Source organism: Cavia porcellus, unplaced genomic scaffold (genome assembly GCF_034190915.1).
Source record: "Cavia porcellus strain 051 isolate PalLab524CR breed Dunkin Hartley unplaced genomic scaffold, mCavPor4.1 scaffold_17, whole genome shotgun sequence".
Lineage (NCBI taxonomy): Eukaryota > Metazoa > Chordata > Mammalia > Rodentia > Caviidae > Cavia > Cavia porcellus.
The window spans coordinates 58767945-58788633 of record NW_026947500.1 but is presented as its reverse complement, the minus strand read 5'-3'; the positions used below and the strand labels follow the sequence as shown (position 1 = coordinate 58788633).

General features: G+C 40.7%; 1 pseudogene; it reads right to left on the bottom strand.

Annotated features, from left to right (window-relative positions):
* Positions 1–1606: 1606 nt before the first annotated feature.
* On the bottom strand, positions 1607–2547 carry LOC100724290 (olfactory receptor 7A17-like; annotated as a pseudogene).
* Positions 2548–20689: the final 18142 nt, after the last annotated feature.

The window sequence follows — 20689 nt, the reverse complement described above, 5'->3', positions numbered from 1 at the left end:
TGGTATTTTTTCTAACATGGAGTACTATTCAGCCATAAAGAAGGGTAAACTGGAGATTTTTATAGGTAAATGGATGCAACTTGGGACCATAATCACAAGTGAAATAAATCAGACTCGCATGTGTAAACATCATATTGCCTCCTTAGTATAAGAAGCCAAAAGAGTAAATAGGATCCAATAGATATTGTGAAATGGGAAGAAACTGGTCAAATGAAAGAGAAACTGGGAGAGGAGAAAGGAGAAAAGAAAGAAGGAAACAGGAAACACACACACATATATGATAGTTAAAATAGTATACTACTAGCTTCTATTAGCTCATTGCAAATAAGGTTTGTGCTTATATTGTTTGATCAATTTTTCATGCCTACCTCTTTAATCTGAGTGACCACTTTCAAGATAACAGCATGCAATGTATTAACCATTGTTACTCTTATCTTGCTTCAAAATTTCATACCACTGTTTTTTTCTTTACAATAAAAAAGCAAAGCCAAGACCCTCAGATTTTCTTTTTCTAACTATTTGTTCATTTACTTTCTTAGTTATGTCTTATGTGAGGCTATGCTTGTAGTACACAATGTCTTCACTCCTCGCGGGACGTTGGCACATGTACACACGCACCGTAATTCCTCGGTCGTTCCCTTTTCCTCCCAACCCGCCCCCTTCCCTGCAGATTTTCCTGTGATAAATTTGCATAATTGCCTTCATTACCAACTATTGTTTTTCTCCATAGAATTAGTTAAACTCATGGATATTTCTGAGGGACAAAACTGAGGAGCGAAACCATTGATACAACACAAGCTGCTTGAGAAGAATTTGCTCTTAAGACATTCAAGGTTTTAGCCTTTTCCTTTTTCCCCCTTTTCTTCATGCCAGGAGAGCACAGTAATGTCATGTGTGCAGAAGTGTATTATTTGCATTGAGTAAGTTTATTTCTTTAGCAGTATATTTAAGAGATTCTTGCATGTTCATAATTCTTTGTCCTTTTCAATCATAGAATGATGAAGTTTGGCTCCATAAACAACACATAAAAAATTTTCCTTCGATCCCTGAGGAAGGACAAAATGAAAATCACACTGTTTTATGATATCAGTGTCAGTTTCTAAATGTTTCTGATGCAGCACTGGGGAAAACACTGAGAAATATGGAAAATGATTAGGGAAAAAACTATTAAGTCTTAGAAAGAATGGAAAGTCTAAAAGCAATGTTAGTTAGTTTGTGAAGAACAAGAAGGAGTCATTTGAAGGCTCCACACAAAAGAAAAGTGATACGGAGATGGAAAAGCCAGTACTCTTGACTTGATGCTTACGTAGCATACACATGTTGAATTCCTGCACTGTGGCCAGGGATTATGTAGATTTACTCAGTATCAACTAAAAACCAAAAAAATAATTTAAGGTAGGAAAATGCAGTAGAGTACACTGGGCAAGTTAATTAACCAATTATTTTTCTGGTTGTCACGTTAGTCACAGATGCTGATAGCAAAGAGATGCAAATTACAAGAAACTCAAAGAGCCAGTGCCACTGCTACAAACAGGCCACAGAGTGGCGATTCCCAGCTCCGAGGTGGAGCCCTGCAAGCCCCTAACTTGTCCAGTCTTAGTTCACCTTAGTTCACCTTCCTCCTCTCACTCCCGAGCAGTCGTTTTAGGGCTCTCTTGATGTCCTTATTCCTCAGGCTGTAGATGAAGGGGTTCAGCATGGGGGTGACCACTGTGTACATCACGGAGGCTGTCGCCGTTGAGTGTGAGTTGTGTGTTATGGCGGAACTGAGGTACACACCGATACAGGTGCAGTAGAACAGGGAGACCACCGAGAGGCGGGACGCGCAGGTGGAAAAGGCTTTACGCCTCCCCTGGGCTGAAGAAATGGCACGAAGGGAAGAGACAATCTGGAGTAAGAGTACAGGATGCCGGCGAGGGGACCAAGGGCCAGTAAGACGGCAGCAAAGTAGATCACCACGTCATTCAGGAAGGTGTCAGAGCAGGCACGACGGACCACTTGATTAAGTTCACAGATGAAGTGCAGGATTTCCACGTCTGCACAGAAGGTCAGCCGCAGCACCATGAAGCCCTGCCCCAAGGCATGCAGGGCGCTGGTGATGCTGGACACCAGGACTATCAGCACACAACGCCGAGGGCCCATCATGGCTCTGTAGTGCAGGGGGTGACAGATGGCCACCAAGCGGTCATAGGCCATTGCTGCCAGAATGAAGTCATCTAAGCCTACAAAGAGCAATAAAAAACACATCTGGGCGATGCAGCCTGGGTAGCTGATAGCCTTGCTGTGGGTCTGGATGTTCACCAGCATCCTGGGGACGCTCGTGGAGGTGAAGCCGACGTCCACAAAGGACAGGTTGGAGAGGAAGAAGTACGTGGGCGTGTGCAGGTGGGGGTCGGAGACGATGGCCAGGAGGATGAGCAGGTTCCCGAGCACCGTGGTCAGGTACATGGAGAGGAAGAGCCCATAGATGAGGGGCTGCAGCTCTGGGTCCTCTGAGAGTTCCAGAAGGAGGAATTTTGAAATTTGGGAGTTATTTCTTGGTTCCATGTGATGCACATGACTACCAAAAAGAAGAAAAACAACATTACTAACACCCGCATAGGCAGGTGTACTGCTCCTACAGCTGAAATGCCACAATTTGTCTTTTTAATAAGAAGTTTTGTGGGATATTTTGCATTGGGCATGATCTCCTGTACTGCATTTATGATTCCGGTCAAATTATTTGTGTCCATGTTCAGCCCTTTCCGCATCAGCTCATCACCCCACAGAGTTGTGATTATATTTTCCGTGCAACTAAGGAATATATAAACCAACCAGCTGCAGCCCTCGGGGTTCCTGGGGGGAAGGGAGGTGAGAGAAAGGGAAAAAAAAGAAGATAAAAAACCTGAGGTCAGGGGGAGCCCTCTGTGTGGCTGGGAGGAAAGGACACTCAGCCCCTGTGGGGTGCTTGTTTACACAGTTAGCAAGATGATGTCACGTGACACCCCTTTGCCCAGCACCGCAGGGCTTGGTTTGCCTCGGGGTTTGGGGACCTCTGGGCTGGAGCAGCCCAGCCACGTGGCTCCCCCAGGCACTCTTCTTCTTCCAGCCCAGCACAGTGTGATCGGCCTCCAACTTCAGCCGCTCTGATGCTCAGGCACTGTAGAAAGACGGTTGTAAGGTACAGAAAAAGAAAAGATCCCAAAGTCTACTAGGGAGAAAGAATATAAGCAGATAACAAGACTAGTAAGAGAATGGAAAGTGCGCAAAATAAAAAGGAAAAGATGGAAAGGAAAGAAGCTATTTTATGGGATTTCAGACAAGAGCAGTAGACTAGATGGCATTTGATTAGAGGATGCAAATTAGATGAGGTACAGTCCCCACAGTTACCCGGGGGGAGGTGTCTGGGAGGAGGTACAGACAGTGCAATGGCCCTGAGGAGGGCACTTGTTTCAGATACTTAAGTGTGAAAAAAAGCCTTCATGCCGGAGGGAGGATCTGCAGGGATTGTGGCCAGGGGACCTCAGGGAAGGTGAGGGAATGTCAGCCCTCACTGCCCTCGCTGAAATTTCAGTACATACAAAGCCCGTCACTCACGTGCTGCTGCTCCCGCTGTCTTGTCCTCCAAAGGCATCTCTATAAATGGAACATGCCTTTCCTTAGCTCTGTTTGCTCCTGAACACACGAGCATCTGAATTCTGAGTCACATAAAGGAATGTATGGCCTTAGGTAACCTTTCCCTGAGGACACCTCACCCCCACAACACAGACACACATGTGCGCACGCACACACACACACACACACACACACACACACACACACACACACACAGTGCAGCCTCTTCCAAGCTTCCCTAAACCTCATACTGATTGGCAAAAGTATGAACACAGAGGGAGCAGGGGCATGAAGTTATGCTTCCCCTGGAAACACAGAATTGTCCCCCTGCAGATGGCAAAAGTCTTGTGATAGGGAAACCTGGGGCCGGGTGAACTTGATCCTGACGGTTTTGGGCCTCTATTTGGAGACACATAAAACAAGACACCTGCTCAATCAGCAGAGACAGGGCTGAAATGACAAGGCGGGTTTAAAATGCAGAGTGCACTCAAGGGATTCCTGAGAGGCTGTGGCGAAGAGGGAGCTTTTATGTCATAAAGAAGCAAAAAAAAATAAAATAAAGCCCATTATTTGAAAGAGAAAGAAGAGACGCTTATACAGTGACAGGACTTTTAGATTTAAACCCCATGTATAAGTAGGAGCAAAAAGACAAAACTCAAAATTCACAGAATATAATCTATACCCGAAGAAGAGAATTTTTAAAGAAGAAGTGTTAAAAGGCTTTGATAATCACTGTGACAGGAGTAACATATGCAATCAGAAAACCAGGCTGCCAGTCTGAGGTCTGCCAAACGTATCGATGGTTTGAAACTGGGAACCTGATCCAGATTAGCATCCTGATTTACAGATTTATATATCAATATCCATATCCATACTCCTAACATGATGCAGAGACCTGGACGATGCCCACAGGACCTTGGCACGGCTCCTTTTTGTTAAGAAATGGACAATTACCTAAGGTGAGAGGCGTGGTGAGCCTTCTTCCTCTTTCCTTCAGTGCCCCTTGGCCTGTGTTAGGAGCATTTGCAGAATCAGTAGCACTGTACACAGGCTCCCCTCTCAGCGCCCGCCTCCCTGGCTTGGCCCTCAGGCACCCCGCTCCCACTTACACTGCTCTCCCAGATTTCAGCTTCCCCAGAAACTCAGGCTTCCACACTGGTTTCTCGTTGCTGGGACCCTCAAACACTGCTCTATGTGAAATGTTTACCTTACCTCCATCTGAGAAATTTTACCTACTCTTTAAGAGGCCCTTGAGTCCCTTCTTAAAGAACTTACCATCCTCACAGACAAGCAACACTTCCCCCACACAGTCCACTGGGACCTAGCAGTGACAGAGATGCTTATTTTACTTAATCCCAGCTCTCACCAGCCCCTAGACGATATCACCATACTGTCCACAACCCCCAGCTAGGTGGGTGAGGAGGATTGGCTGGAGATGCATGTATGGATGTAGAGATGATGTATTGTTACAGAAACTTCTGATAATGAAAGCAAAGAAACAGGAAATGCCAACCTAGCCATAGAGAAGACATTCCCTATTGCAAGGTCTGGGCCCATCAGGGGCTCAGACTGCGGTTTAAGAATTCAACGGAAGGCAATAAATAAAAGAAAATATTAGAGTGTATCATGCTCCTGTTGCTTCCCTATCATATCCACATCACGTCTCATTATATAATTATTATTTTTATATTGCTTCCATATTTATTTAACCATATCTACCTTTTATTTTTTAATTTTAATGGATGTACAATAAGTCCATGTGTTTTGGGGGCATACTGAAAATATATAAACATATGCAAGTGTAAAATGCCTACATCAAGATTAATGAGATTTCCATTTTTTTAAACATTTATTTATATGTGAAGTCTCTAGAAGATAAGGCAAGTCCTGCCCTCACTTTTGTTGGTGGCATCTTCTCCTGGTTCTTGGAGTTTGATTTCTTTCCTCATGAATCCCATGGGTACACGTTAAAGCTTTCTGTTCTTCATTCAACATGCAAAGTCCTGCCCACAACACGCTGCATGACATTCCACCCATGGCACGATTGTCTATCTGTTTCTCTGTATGATTTAGCCCTAATAACATTATGTTGCACGTGAATGTCTTTGATTGTCCTCTGCCTTTTCCATTAGGATGTAAGACTGATTAAGCAAGGAATATACCTGTAGCTTGCTTTGCCATTCCGAAAGCCGTGCATCTGCATGGAAACAAATTTTAAGGAATTAAGAGTGTATCAATAAAAACCATGCCAGAGGAACTAACACACAGGTTAAATACAGAGCATCACAACAGTCTATATTAAATGGAATAGTCAGATGCAATGGGGCAACACAGATAGAGCTCAAAGACAACACACTAAGTAAAATACTTCAGGCACAGAAACACAGTACTGTGTGTTGTGCTCAGAAGCTGAGAAACCAACTCTCACAGAAACAGACAGGAGCAGAGTGGTGATGAGAGACTGGCAGAGGGAGGTTGGATAGCAGGTCTGAAAACGTGGTTTCACAGGAGGAGTAATTTCTTGCATCCTACAGCATAGTAGGATTAAAATTTGTAGTGTGCAAAAATTAATTCTGCATTTTATGAGGATTTAGAAAGAGGAGATGAAGACTCCCACTGCAAAGAAAGCATAAATGCTGGAAGCAAAGGAATTGCTAATTATCCTGATAACTGCACACAGCATTTAAAAATAAAAATCTATGCACAAAATAAATGTTAAAACATGCACAGATGTATTGCTCCTAAGGACCCGGCAAGCATTTGAAATGATCTCCAGCTAAAAAGTGACTGAGGTGGGCTACCCAATATGACCAACTGATAAAACACTGATCATGGGGTTGGGGATTTATCTCAGTGGCATAAGCACCTGCCTTGCAAGCAGACGGTCGTGAGTTCGATCCCCAGTACAGATACAAAGTTAAAAAAAATGAAAAAAAAACCCCACTGATCATAAGACATTGGTAAATTTTCACACATAATTTCTCAAAGTAAAATCTAAATGCTAAAGGCAGAGTTGCTGAAAAACCTCAATTTTCATATTGGAAGGCATGCAGTAGCAACAAGATCAAAGATTGCACACTCACTCTGCAAAAACAAATATTTCTCCCAGACTGAAAAGGGAGCATTAATGTCTAAAACACATTAAAGATATGGATAATTGCATGTATGTTTAAATGTATAGGGTTGATAACCATATTTCTAAGTTTTGTTGCATAGTTTGACAGAACTGGTTTTAGTGTCAATGTAGTGTCAGCAACACTACACACACATTCAGTGTCAGAGTGAGGAAGTAACTGCAAATTAGACGTTGTTTTCAGACCTCATCTATTAAATAAAAAAGTTATACACACACAGCTAAGCAGCCTAAGAAAAGTTTGTAAAATGTGTGACTCACAAACTTTAAGGTAGTATTTTCAAGCAGTTTATTGCCTGGATCTTTTGAAAGACAGAAACCTACTGACATTTAAAAAGCTAAAACCCTCCTGCCCCTGCAATTCACTCGACATGTTTTACTCCCTTACGGTAAAACTGGAATATGATCGCACCCTCCTGATACCATGAGCAACGCAGCCACTGAGCTTAGCTGAATGCAGGCAACCTCATGGCAACTTTCTCAAATTGTGCTCTCTCCGAGTCTTTCCTAAAGGAGCCTTGGACTCACGTGGGCAGGGCCTCTGTGAGGAAGTAAGGCTTCCTCCCTGGACGGTTGGTGGTGGACACTGAAGCTCTGCCCCAGACCAGGCAGTGGGAAGGAGGGAAGCACTGACCCCCTAGCCAGACTTAAGGCTTCCAAACCCACCATCGTGTCCTGTCCAGCATGGTTCTAGCTCAGGCAGTGTCAGGGAATCTTACAATTTCCTATCTCTGCTCCCTATGCACAGTTCCTCTTGTTTCTTCAGCCTTAGAGCCTCTGATTTCCCTCTGGGACTTTGGTCTGGGGCCAAAAGAAAAAATTTTCCTGCTTATTCTGTGTACTCAAGAGACATGGTTAACACCAGCTGAGCCCAGACTTTGTTAACCTTCCCCATGAAACCTTCTGTCTTCCAGAATCCTAACCTACCTACCACCTCTGTGCAATTCTTAGTTAAAATTTTCTCCAAAGTTTGAGATTCCTGAATTTTCAAGGTTTCTTTTTTTAAAATTTTATTTAAAGAACGACTAAACAAAACAGAAAATGGGTAGAAATAATACATTCATTCAGAGAAAAAATAAACAGTAACAAATCACTAGTTGATGTTTACATACTGTCCTTTTACAACTAGTTGTTCAAGATACAAAAGTGGAACATATAAAGTGGAAATTCAAACAGCAAGACTACAAACAGTTCTGTTCAACTATCCAACAAAAACTTAGTTATATAGTTGTCAATATTATACACTTAAACATACATGCAGAGTCAGGCGTGGTGGCTCACGCCTGCAATCCCAGCACTTGGGAGGCTGAGGTGCGAGGGTCATTGTGAGTTCGAGACCAGCCTGGGCTGCAAAGTGAGCTCAAGACCAGCCTGAACTGCATAGCAAAATCCCATGCTCTTTGTGATTTGATGGTTTGTGCCAAGAAGTCTGCTGTAATTCTGATGGGTGTTCCCTTGTAAGTGATCTGTTTCTTGTCTGATGGTTTTTAATATTCTGTTCTTATATTGGATTTCTGGAATTTTGATTATTATATGCCTGGGTGTAGCTCTGTTTGGATTGTAGGTGGCTGGGGTCCTGTATGCCTCATACATCTGAGTATCTTTACATTTTGCTAAGTTAGGGAAATTCTCCTGGATTATTTCTGTGAATAGCTTTTATAGTTCATTTGTGTCCCTACTTCTTCTTTTATGTTCTTAATTCTTAATTTATAGATCCTGTTATCATCTTCTAGCCTTTGTATTATTGCTGTTTGTTTTCTTGCTATTTTTAAGAAGTTTTTCATTTCATGCTCCCACATCACAAATCTGTCCTCCAGTTCAGATAATCTATCCTTAGTTTCTTTCAAGCTGTTACGCCAGCTTTCGATAGAGTTTTTAGTTTCCTGGTAATCTCTTTGAACCTGCTTCATGTATTCTATGTTTTCTCTATTTTCTCCATCAAAAAATTCTCCACTTTTTTTCTGTTCTTCCATTACACCATCTGTTTTTTCTTGGGAGGTTCTTAGCATTTCTCTAACTATTCTACTTATATCTTGCTTTATTTTGTTAAATATTTCACTTCTGAACTCGTCTATGAGGCTCCAGAGATATCGCTTTATGTCTATTGGTGCTGCGTCTGATATTGCATGTTTTCTGTCCTCCTTTGCATTTACCTTTACTGGATCAGTGTTCTCAGGATTGGGGACTGAGGACCCTTTCTTGTTGCTTCCTCTTCCCATACTTTTTGTTCCTTCCATACAAACGAATATAGGAGGCCCAGTTTTTTTCTTTGTTGGTTACAGTTTGTTTGAATCCACCAGCTAGGTGTTCCCACGCACTGCAGTGTACTAGAAAGACACAGACCTGAGTAGCCTTTGCAGGGCCCAACCCTCCAGGTCAGCCTACCAAAGGCTTCACTGCTAGGGTGCACCACCAGGCACTAGGACCTGGTTTGGGCTAGCCTACTGGGTCTTAGCAGCGTCACCCAGGCCAAGTACTCTGCACCAATCCTTCTTTTTTTTTTTTATTTAAGAGGAAAAAGAGAAAAACACAAAACAAAACAAAGCAGTGTAAGGTTACATATGATACAGAACTACAAAAAAAAGCATAACAGTAAGAAATCACCTGTTAATAGATTACATATTATCATCTTGGAAATAGTTGCTCAAATCACAGTATCAAAGAATACAAAGTAGACATTCAAACAGAGAGACTACAAACAGCTGTGTTCAATGATCCAAAAACATTAATATAGTCAGCTATTCAACATCCCTATACACACTTGCTGTTATATCCGTTAGAGCTCTTTTTTCCCCTTCCTCTCTTTTTACAACAAAATTTACACATTTTAGATTTTATTACTCCTTAGTTCTTATTACTTTGGGGGGGGAGAATAAAGTCAAATATGGCAGAACAAAGCTGTCAGTGAAAACCAAAGATAGACTTAGCACATGATGTAGAACAGAGTATACGGTTATTAACAATAGTTATCAACGTTGTCTCTTGTTTCCTTAAAAAGATTTGTCTATCTCATTAGATATTATAAAGTTGGACAAAACAGTAGAGAACAAGACCAATAAAACTTAGACATTGTAAACATTACAGGACTTCCAAAGGAGACAATAGTCAAACTAGAATGGGCATCTTAGTGAATCTTACTGCCTTCAAAGTAGTTGCCTATACCCTCGGACCTGATACTATCCCACAGAATGGAACAGAGTCTAATCAGTCAAAACAAGATCGTGGGAGCATTACAGGACTTCAAAACAAGTTAATAGGAAATCAAAAAGAGTTACTATTATATATCCTAATTTTTAAAATTTTTCCCTTAATTAAAATAAACATAAGAAATAACTAAATAATTTTTTTAAAGAATAATAGTTACCATAGTGTCTGTCTTTTTCCTTGAGATATTTGGATAAAACTTCATATACTATTGCTTCAAATATTTCCATATCAAGAAGCCCGGAATAAAGCCTTTCTAATTAATAAGTGAAAATTTTATAAGGCTTCAAGGCCACATAATGGGGAATCATGATTGCCACATATTTTCATATATTTGAATCATTACTTACATTAGGGAAACTATTCGGTATTCATACATGCGAGATTGATTTATTTCACTTATGAGTATGGTCTCAAGCTGCGCCCATTTATTGATAAATATCCCAATGTGATCCTTCTTTATAGCTGAATAATATTCCATTGTATAGAAATACCACAACTTTTTTATCCATTCCTCAGTTGATGGACACTTGGGTTGTTTCCAAGATCTGGCGATTACAAATTGTGCTGCTATAAACATAGGTGCACATAAATCACTGTGGTATGATGCTTTCAGTTCTTCTGGGAATATGCCTAGAAGTGGAATAGCTGGAATAAATGGGATTTCCAATCCCAACTTTTTGAGAAACCTCCACACAGACCTCCACAAAGGCTGTACCAGTCTACACTCCCACCAACAGTGCAGGAGAGTTCCTTTTTCCCCACATCCTCTCCAGCATTTGTTGTTGTTGGTTTTCTTGATCCTGGCCATTCTTTCAGGAGTGAGATGGAATCTCAGTGTGGTTTTAATTTGCATTTCTCTGATGACCAATGATGATGAGCATGTTTTCATATATTTATTTGCCATTTGCATTTCTTCATCTGAGAATTGCGTATTCATCTCAGATACCCATTTTTGGATTGGATCTTTGAATTTTGGAGGTCTGAGTTTTTTTAATTCTTTATATGTTTTAGACAAGAGTCCCTTGTCTGAGAGAGAGTTCACTAAAATCTTTTCCCAGTTTGTGGGTTTTCTTTTCACTATGCTATAGATTTCTTTTGACATGCAGAAACTTTTTAATAAGATGTGGTCCCAGTTATTGATTCTGGGAAGTGTTTCCCGTGCGGTTTGAGTCCTGTTCATGAATTCTCTACCTACTCCTATGTCTCCAAGGTTTCTACCCACTTTGTCTTCCAATAGATTTAGTGTTTCTGTTCTAATATTCAGATCTTTGACCCATTTAGATTTTAATTTAGTACATGGTGATAGACATGGGTCTAGCTTTAGTTTTCGGCAAATGGAGAGCCAGTTTTTCCAGCACCATTTATTAAAGAGACTGTCGTTCTTCCAGTGAACCTGCTTGGCTCCTTTATCAAAGATAAGGTGGTTGAGTGTGTTTGTAGTTGTGGTTGTATCTTCTAATCTATTCCATTGATCTTCGCCTCTGTTTTGATTCCAATACCATGTTGATTTTACTACTGTTGCTTTGTAGTATAATTTCAAGTCAGGGATTGTGATGCCTCCTGCTTTGCCTTTGCTGCTTAGAATTGCCTTTGCGATTCTAGGTCTCTTCTGCTTCCAGATGAAATTTAGGAGTGATTTCTCTAGATCTATAAGGTATGTTGATGGTATTTCTATTGGGATTGCATTGAATCTGTATAAGAGTTTTGGGAGAATGGCCATCTTCACAATGTTTGTTCTTCCTATCCATGAGCAAGGGATGTCTTTCCATTTTCTGAGATCATCTTCAATTTCCTTTTTCAGTGTATTATAGTTTTCACTGTATAAGTCTTTCACTTCTTTCGTAAGAGTAATTCCTAAATATTTCATGTTTTTGCTTGCTAATGTGAATAGTCCAGTTTCTCTTATTTCCCTCTCTGTAATTTTGTTGTTCGTGTATAGGAATGCTATTGATTTCTGAGTATTGATTTTGTATCCAGCCACATTACTGAATTTATTTATTGTATCTAAGAGTATTTCAATGGAGTTTAGGGGGTCTTCTATGTAGAGTATCATGTCATCTGCAAACAATGATAACTTAACTTCTTCTTTTCCTATCTTTACCCCTTTTATTTCTCTTTCTTGCCTAATTGCTCTGGCTAGTACTTCCAGTACTATATTAAATAGGAGTGGTGATAAAGGACATCCTTGTCTTGTGCCTGATTTTAAAGTAAAGGCTTTCAATTTTTGGCCATTTAGAATGATGCTGGCTGTTGGTTTGTCATAAATGGCCTTTATTATATTGAGGTAAAGACCATCTATTCCAATTTTCTGTAGAGTTTTTATCATGAATAAATGTTGGACCTTATCGAAGGCTTTTTCTGCATCTATAGAAATGATCATGTGATTCTTATTTTTGGCTTTATTGATATGGTGGATTACATTTATTGATTTGCGTATGTTGAACCATCCTTGCATTCCTGGGATGAATCCCACTTGGTCATGGTGTATAATCTTCTTGATGATTTGCTGGATCCTATTTGCCAATATTTTATTGAGGATTTTTGCATCTGTTTTCATTAGGGAGATCGGTCTATAGTTCTCTTTTTTAGTTGGGTCTTTCTCAGGTTTTGGTACTAGAGTAATATTTGCTTCCAGGAACGACTTAGGAAGGATTGCTTCCCTTTCAATTTCATTGAACAGTTTGAGGAGTGTCGGGATTAGGTCTTCTTTGTATTTCTTGTAGAATTCTGCAGTGAATCCATCTGGGCCTGGGCTCTTCTTGGTGGGTAAGGACTTAATTACATTTTCAATTTCAGTAACAGAGATTGGGTTATTCAACAGTTTTACATCCTCTTGATCTAGCTTTGGCACTTCATATGCTTCTAAGAATCTGTCTATTTCTTCTGTGTTATCAAACTTTTGAGAGTAGAGGTTTTCGAAGTAGGTGTTGATGATCTTCTGTATTTCTATTGGGTCTGTAGTGATTTCTCCTTTTTCATTTCTTATTGCATGAATTTGAGCTTTTTCTTCCCTTTTTTTAATAAGGTTGGCTAGGGGCTTATCGATTTTATTTATTCTTTCAAAGAACCAACTCTTTGATTTGTTGATTCTTTGGATTGTTTTCTTAGTCTCTATTGCATTGATTTCTGCTCTGATTTTTATAATTTCCTCTCTTCTTTTGGCTTTGGGCTTGACTTGCTCTTCTTTTTCTAGCTGTTTGAGGTGTAGCATCAAGTTATTTATTTGTATTCGTTCTGTTTTCCTGATGTGGGAACTGAGTGCAATAAATTTTCCTCTCAGGACGGCTTTCATTGCATCCCACAGGTTCCGGTAAGTTGTATCTGTATTTTCATTTTCTTTTAGGTATTGTTTGATTTCTTCTTTAATTTCCTCTGTGACCCACTGATTACTCAAGAGTGTGTTATTCAGTTTCCATGTGTTTGTGGGATTTTTGCAGTATCTTTTATCATTAATTTCTAATTTCAGAGCGCTATGATCCGATAACATGCAAGGGATGATTTCAGCTCTTTTGCACTTGTTTAAATATGTTCTGTGAGCTAATATATGGTCTATTTTAGAAAATGATCCATGTACTGCTGAGAAGAATGTGTATTCTGATGTTGTTGGGTGGAACATCCTGTATATGTCTATCAAACCCATTTGTTCACAGGTATGATTCAGTTCTGTTATTTCTTTGCTCATTTTCTGTCTGGTTGATCTGTCCCTTGGTGTCAATGGCGTATTAAGGTCTCCTGTTACAATTGTGTTACTGATAATTTGAGTTTTCATTTCTGTTAATAATTGTTTTATATAACTTGGTGCTCTGGAGTTTGGTGCGTGTATATTTAAGATAGTTATCTCTTCCTCTTGGAGTTTTCCCCTTACAAGTATGTAGTGACCTTCTTTGTCCTTTATGGTCATTGTTGGTTTAAAGTTCACGTTGTCTGCAAACAGAATGGCTACTCCTGCCTTTTTCTGGATTCCTGCTGCATGAAGAATTGTTTTCCATCCTTTGACTTTCAGTCTGTGAGTATCCTTCTGGGTTAGATGGGTTTCCTGTAAACAGCATATGGTTGGATTTTGTTTCTTGATCCATTCTGCTAGTCTGTTTCTTTTGATTGGTGCATTGAGACCATTTACATTAATGGTTATTACTGTTAAATGCTGGTTAATTGTAGGAATGTTATCTCTCTGCTGTTGCATCTTTATCTTTCTGTTCTGTTTAATTATTTGCTTTGCTTAGTGGTTTTTTCCTTTGTGTATCTAAACTGTCTTTCAATATTTTTTGCAGGGTCGGTTTGGTGTTCATGAAGTTCTTCAGCTGTTCTTTGTCATGGAAGTATCGTATTGCACCATCTATTTTGAATGATAGTTTTGCAGGATATATCAGTCTTGGTTGGAAATCATTTTGCTTTAGGATCTGGAATATTTCACTCCATGCTCTTCTTGACTTTATCGTTTGTGCTGAGAAGTCTGCTGTGATTCTGATAGGTTTTCCTTTATAAGTGATCTGTCTTTTCTCTCTGACAGCTTTTAGTAATCTATTCTTGTGTTGGATTTCTGGGATGGTGATTATTATATGTCTGGGTGTAGTTTTATTTTGGTTATGAGTGTTTGGAGTTCTATATGCTTCACTGATCTTGATGTCAGTTTCTGATCTCATGCTTGGGAAATTTTCAGCTATTACTTCTCTAAATATCCGCTTGACATCCTTTATGTTGTCTCCCTCTCTTTCATTAATCCCTATCATTCTTATGTTATTCTTCTTTGCATCGTCTTGCAGTTGTTGAATTGTTGTTTCCTGATTCCTTGTTATTTTCAAAAGATCTTTCCTTTCCTGTTCACTAGCTGCAATCTTGTCTTCAAGGTCTGAAATTCTATCTTCACTTTCATTAAGGCGGTTTTTACAACTTTCAGTGGAGTTTTTTATTTCCTGTATATCTCTGTGCATCTGCATTATGTATTCTGTTTGTTTCTTATATTGCTCATCTAGGGATTCTATCTTTTTGTTTAGTTCCTCCAATTTTTTATCTGTGTTTTCTTTAGATATATTTAGAATCTCTTTCATTTCTTTTATCATTTCTTCTTTTATCTGGGAGATTATTTCGAGTTTGAATTTCTTTAAAGCTTCCTGGAGTTGTTTGTCAACTTCAGTAGCTATTATGTCCGATATATGAGGTGGATGGGATATATTTTCTTCTATATACATTGCTCCTAGGGTTTCCTGAGATGGGCTAGAGGTTTGAGGTTGTAATTTGGTCTTTCGTTTTGTCATTTTGTATATTTCTGTGTTTCAAGTGTTATTTGAAAGCTTCCTCAGGATCTGTTGAAAATCCCCTTCTATGCTTGGAGCTACTGAGCCTCTGACACCGCACTACCCCAAGCCATTGGGCCTGCAGAACCAGTGTCCCTCCTCTGCCTGCTCAGAACTCCGCAGTTCCAGACAAGCTGGGCCTCAGGGACACTGTGCGCCCACCTGCCCCTTGGAAGATCCACAGCTCTTCAATTGCAGCCGGGTTAGGGTGCTCTCCACAGGCCACAGTGCCTCAGGAGCCTGTGATCCCTCCCTGCTTGCAGAGATATCCACAGTCCTCTAGGCAAAGGAAGGGACTTCTGCAGGCACTCCAGATCCACCCAGCTCCTCCTCTGCAGGCAGATGGCTAGGCGCGGCTGGGCTCGGGGGTTAGTGTAGGCCTGCCCATCCGTCAGGAGCTCAGCAGACTTCCAAGTGTAGCGGGGGTGGGGGGGGAGGCAGCTGTAGTGGCCTCTAACCCACTGCTCCACTTCACTGCACCCAGAAGCCTGGGGGGTCCGGAACAGTCTGAGATTTGGGCAGACTGTGCTGGGCACTCACCACAGGCTGAGGTGCCTCAGGAAGCTGCGATGCCTCCCTGCTTGCAGAAGTATTTAGTCCTTCAGACAAAGGAACGGGCTTCTGCAGGGACTCCGGATCCGCCCAGCTCCTCCTCTGCAGGAGATGGCTAGGTGCGGCTGGGCTCGGGGGTTAGTGTAGGCCCGCCCATCCGTCAGGAGCTCAGCAGACTTCCAAGTGTAGCCGGGGGGGGGGGGGGGGGGATGGGGAGGCAGCTGTAGTGGCCTCTAACCCACTGTTCCACTTCTCTGCACCCAGAAGCCTGGGGGGTCCGGAACAGTCTGAGATTTGGGCAGACTGTGCTGGGCACTCACCACAGGCTGAGGTGCCTCAGGAAGCTGCGATGCCTCTCTGCTTGCAGAAGTATTCAGTCCTTCAGACAAAGGAACGGGCTTCTGCAGGGACTCCGGATCCGCCCAGCTCCTCCTCTGCAGGAGATGGCTAGGTCCACCAATCCTTCTTGAGATTGGAATATGTGACTAAAGTCAGTGCAGCATCCTGTTCCGGCTAGGCTGCCCAGTCCCAGAATGTCCTTTGCTGGAGCCTCCTAGTCTATTGAAGGGTCGCCATTCCACTCAATCACTACAGGTCGATGCAGGGCTCCCTGCCAATCCCGCTCTCAACTCCATTCGCTGATTCCCACTCTCAGAGTTTTTGTGCATCTCTCTCCCTGCCATGTGGATTTGGACACAGCAGCAGAAACAGGAAATTCAAATCATGGCTTCTAGTGCCTGGGTTTCCAGCTTCAGTGCTGAGATTTTATCTGTTCCTGTTATAACACCAGGATTGCACTGCCAATTGGTTTCTCTCAGCTTAGTTTGTTCCTGGGTGGGCAGGGTATATCTCCTCTTGCTTAGGACTCCACACACTGCACCATTTCTGGATTCCAAGCAGGGTATCTCAGAGAGCCTCCATAGCTGCCCTTATCTATCCACCACGTTCTCCCAGAAGTCCATTGAGGATCATTGTTACTAAATTCAAGAATTATTTCATTAACAATAAGTGTGAAATATAATGTCATGTATCTTATAGAATTGGTTCTAATATTCTTGGGTGAAACATGTTGAAAACCTTGAGAGAGACACCTTGATGACACTGTATGCCATCCAAAGGAAGACACATTACTTGCCAGGAGGGGAAAACATCCTTTGTGTGTTTCCCATTGGTGGTCTTTGTAATTCTTTGAAAAGTATTGCATAGGGGCTGGGGATTTAGCTCAGCGGCATAAGCACCTGCCTTGCAAGCAGGCGGTCGTGAGTTCGATCCCTGGTACCGATAAAAAGTTAAAAAAAAAAAAAGAAAAGTATTGCATAGAGGACATGGGCCACAGGGTACACACCATTTTATGTAGTGTAGCTTTTATGACTCATGGTTGTGTGTTATGGATTAAGACCTGGTGGTCAACTGAATGCCAGCTGGATTACATTAGCATGGTACTGAGTGTAGATGCTCCACCTGAGGAAAGTTACCAGCATAAATAGGTGGAGAAGGAGAAGGAGGTTGTTGAGGCATTGAGGCATTAATGTGTTATTGCATGGAGCCATTGTGGGTTCTCCTATGAGTTGCTATTTGAGCTCTTGGTTCTCCTAGAGAAGCTCTAGTCCTCACATCCAGCATTGCCTCCTGGCTCTGGAGGGGAAGCCTGTGCTGCTTGGACTCCAGGATGAACTCATCACACTGGCTTCCTGGCATGTACCTGACTGTGCTTGTCATTGGAGGAACTCGGGGCTCCGTGTCACTGAGGATGACTGAGGTGCCTTTCAGGACAGCCCTGGCCTTTGTTGTGTCACTTCTCAGATCCAGTGTAGAACCATCATCCCACCTGCACAGCTCCTTCATCCTGCCAGCATGGACTTTCTGGCTTTCACCCCTGACCTTTGGGTCTTCCCAGCATGGAACCATAAAGGAGACTGGGATGAGTCCTTTTTGTGGGCTCTAGACCTCTAGACCAGTTGGACTCATGGGAGGCATTGTCATGAGCTCTGGGTTTTAATCTGGACTCATGTGGGACATTGCTGTGGGATTTAGGCCCTTGACTAAGCATTCTATGTCTTTGGTGTTGCAGATAGGTTTCCTGCATTTTCTTGTGTTAATTCCTGGTGACCATTATTAAAATAATATTATAAACTCCATGTCCTGATTCTAATTGTTCTCTGCACAACCCCTGACTACAATACTGTGTCAAAATGATTTGGAGGCAACCAAACTGCAGAGGCATTGGGCGTACAATTCACTCGAATGCAGTCATCCTCAGAAGATGAACAATGGAAATTCTTATACCAATATGTAAACAGATAAGTGTCTTCTGGTTACTTGAAAGCAGTAGATTACTGGACAAAATCTCAAAAACCTGAAATCTCTTCATGGTTGTGTGGAAAAAGAACACCATGGAATGGGTCAAGTATGAAATTTCTTTTTAAATTTTATTTAAAAGGGAAAAGAGAAAAAACAAAACAAAACAAAGTGGTGTAAGGGTACAAGTAATACAGAACTACAAAAAAAAAACAGTAAGAAATCACCAGTTAATATATTACATATTATCATCTTAGACATAGTTGCTCAAATCACAGTATCAAAGCATACAAAGTGGACATTCAAACACTGAGAATGCAAACAGTTGTGTTCAATTTATCCAAATAAAAACATTAATATGGTCAGCTATTCAACACCCCTAAACACACTTGCTGTTGTATCCTTTAGAGCTCTTTTTTCCCTCTCTTTTTACAACAAAATTTACACATTTTGGGTTTTATTACTCCTTAGTTCTTATTACTTTTTTGGGGAGAGAATAAAGTCAAATATGGCAAAACAAAGTGGTTAGTCAAAACCAAGGACAGACATAGCACATGATGTAAAACAGAGTACAAGGTTATCAACAATGTCTCTTGTTTCCTTAAAAAGAATTGTCTATCTCATTAGATATTATACAGTTGAACAAAACAGTAGAGAACAAGACCAATAAAACTTAAGCATTGTAAACATTACAGGACTTCCAAAGGAGACAATAGTCAAATCAGAATGGGCATCTTAGTGAATCTTATTGCCTTCAAAATAGGTGCCTATACCCTCAAACTTGATACTATCATACAGAATGGAACAGAGTCTAATCAGTCAAAACAAGATAGTGGGAGTATTACAGGACTTCAAAACAAGTTAATAGGAAATCAAAAAAAGTTACTATTATATATATCCTGCTAATTTTTTTAAAATTTTCCCCTTAATTAAAAAAAACATAAGAAATAACTAAATAATTTTTTTAATGAATAAGGGAGAGATTGAGATAAAACAGGACATAACAATATAACAATACAGGTCAAAGTATGACTGTTTCAGCAACCTAGTGCTTCACCACCAAATAACCCGACTTAATAGTAGTTACCATAGTGTCTGTCTTTTTCCTTGAAATATTTACAATAAAACTTCATATACTATAGCTTCAAATATTTCCATATCAAGAAGCCCAGAATAAGCTTTCCAATTAATAACTGAAAACTTTATAAGGCTTCAAACCCACATAATGGGGAATCATGATTACCACATATTTTTATATTTGAATCATTACTTACATTAGGGAAACTATTCGGTATTCACACATGCGAGATTGATTTATTTCACTTATGAGTATGAGCTCAAGCTGCACCCATTTATTGATAAATATCTCAATGTGATCCTTCTTTATAGCTCAATAATACTCCATTGTATAGAAATACCACAATTTTTTATCCATTCCTCAGGTGATGGACATTTGGGTTGTTTCCAAGATTTGGCGATTACAAATTGTGCTGCTATAAACATAGGTTCACATATATCACTGTGGTATGATGCTTTCAGTTCTTCTGGGAATATGCCTAGAAGTGGAATAGCTGGAACAAATGGGACTTTCAATCCCAGCTTTTTGAGAAATCTCCAGACTGACCTCCACAAAGGCTGCACCAGTCTACACTCCCACCAACAGTGTAAGAGTTCCTTTTCCCCCACAGCCTCTCCAGCATTTGTTGTTGTTGGTTTTCTTGATACTGGCCATTCTTTCAGGAGTTCTCACTCCTGATACACTCACTGGTATCTCACTCCTTATACACTCACTGGTATCTCAGTGTGGTTTTAATTTGCATTTCTCTAATGACAAATGATGATGAACATTTTTTCACGTATTTATTTGCCATTTGCATTTCTTTATCTGAGAAGTGCGTATTCATCTCAGATGCCCATTTTTGTTTTTTGTTTTCTTTTTTTTTTTTTTTTTTTTTTGTCTTTTTCCTTTTTATCGGTACCAGGGATCGAACTCACGACTGCCTGCTTTCAAGGCAGGCGCTTATGCCGCTGAGCTAAACCCCCAGCCCCCAGATGCCCATTTTTGGATTGGATCTTTGAATTTTGGGGGTCTGAGTGTTTTTAATTCTTTATATGTTTTAGACAAGAGTCCCTTGTCTGAGAGAGAGTTCACTAAAATCTTTTCCTAGTTTGTGGGTTTTCTTTTCACTATGCTGGAGATTTCTTTTGACATGCAGAAAATTTTTAATAAGAAGTGGTCCCAGTTATTGATTCTGGGAAGTATTTCCTGTGCGGTTTATGTCCTGTTCATGAATTTTCTACCTACTCCTATGTCTTCAAGGTTTCTACACAATTTGTCTTCCAATAGATTTAGTGTTTCTCTTTTAATATTCAGATCTTTGACCCATTTAGATTTTAATTTAGTACATGATGATAGACATGGGTCTAGCTTTAGTTTTTGGCAAATGGAGAGCCAGTTTTTCCAGCACCATTTATTAAAGAGACTGTCATTCTTCCAGTGTACCTGCTGGGCTCCTTTATCAAAGATAAGGTGGTTGAGTGTGTTTGTAGCTGTGGTTGTATCTTCTAATCTATTCCATTGATCTTCAGCTCTGTTTTGATTCCAATACCA